This window comes from Myotis davidii, unplaced genomic scaffold (assembly GCF_000327345.1).
Source record: "Myotis davidii unplaced genomic scaffold, ASM32734v1 C63996679, whole genome shotgun sequence".
Taxonomy (NCBI): domain Eukaryota; kingdom Metazoa; phylum Chordata; class Mammalia; order Chiroptera; family Vespertilionidae; genus Myotis; species Myotis davidii.
Window position 1 is genome coordinate 1 of NW_006379126.1, and position 1,421 is coordinate 1,421.

General features: G+C 53.0%; 1 long non-coding RNA gene across 1 annotated transcript; it reads right to left on the bottom strand.

The window, feature by feature from the left end:
• Positions 1 to 124: 124 nt before the first annotated feature.
• On the bottom strand, positions 125 to 1,415 carry LOC107181498. Its single transcript, XR_001512162.1, has 2 exons — positions 926 to 1,415; positions 125 to 323 (listed from the first exon to the last, which is right to left on the bottom strand). It is a non-coding gene; the product is annotated as an uncharacterized LOC107181498 (long non-coding RNA).
• Positions 1,416 to 1,421: the final 6 nt, after the last annotated feature.

Below are 1,421 nucleotides of genomic sequence, written 5' to 3' on the forward strand. Positions count from 1 at the left end.
ACACTCTAACCACTGAGCCAAGCCAGCTAGGGCCCTTTCAGTTCTTGACCCAGATCTCTGCTACCCTACTAGCACCTCCCTCCGCAAATCCCAAATGGAAGGACTGCAACATGTCACACGGGAGGATGCAGAAGTGGCCTTTATTGTTGGGGGTGGGGGTAGGGGGACGGGTGATGAGCATAGACTGCTGTCTCAACTGTGAAGGCAAGGAGTGGCTGAGAGCGTTTCTTCTGGTCTCAGGCTTTCAGTCCAGTTGGATGGTGGCAGCATCTTCCCAGGGGCAGATACTGCAAGGAAACATGGTCAAGCAACTGGAAATTCATCTGGAATGAGACCACAAGGAGTTAGGCCATTAACAGCAAAAAGAGCCTTGCTGGCACCTGCTCTTCACCAGGCACTACTGCCCAAGCTCTTTCCCACAATACCTTGCAGGGCCTAAGGCCTTGGAGAGGGGACTGGCACCTGTGGTTTGGGGTCTTTCTCTGGCCTCCTTATCCCCTCACTCTGCCCTCCTCTCACCTTAGGAACAGTGGCAGATGTAAAGAGACTGACCGGAGCCCAGGACTAGAGTCAGGGTTCAGGGCTTTGTAAATAATCAAGATCAGGGATCAGTCTGAGGTCAGGGTCAGGGCTCAGTCTGTGACTAAGTTTAGGGCTTAATAATTGGGGCCAAAGCTCAGCCTGCTACTAGGATCCAGGCTCAGTCGAGGTGTGTGAGTAAGGATGGGATTTAGAGTATGACCAGGATCATGGCTCAGCTTGGGACTAGGGTCAAGGCTCAGTCTAAGACCAAGATCAGCAAGATTAGGACTCAGGCTGCTGCAAGAGAAACAAGGGAACCCAATCCTTGCTTTGGCTTCACCATTGTCCCCTAAGGAGGAGCCTCATCCTCCCTTAGCATGGGCCACAGAGCCTGACCCCTCACCAGTTGGCGGCATCACAGCAGTCCTCCTCATCTGCCCTCTTCAGGCATTGACTTGCACGTCGGCTACCTGCTGACCATTTTCTGGAGGAACAAAATCAATAGGAAGCTTCATTCTCCAACAAATAGACAACAGATCCCAATGGCTACCACTCTTCAGTGGGTCAGCCTGACAGCGATGGGACCTCAGGCATGCCACTCCACCTCTCTGAGCCTCAGTTTGTTCATCTGTAAAATGGGTGCAATGATGGTACTGCCCCACAGGGCTGTTGTGAGGGTCCAATGAGATGGTGCATGCAGAGCACAGAGGGATTGCCCAAAGAACTGGACCTGTGGCTATTTCATGGAAAGGCCACCTCCAGGACCCGGGCACATTCACTTGATCCATTTCTACTGCTCCAGTCTCCCCAGCAACCCCAGACATGCCTGGAGATCCAGAAGCTAAAGAAAGCCCCCGGTGGCTGGTGGAGAAACCCCAGCTCCTCATAAGAAGGGAAAG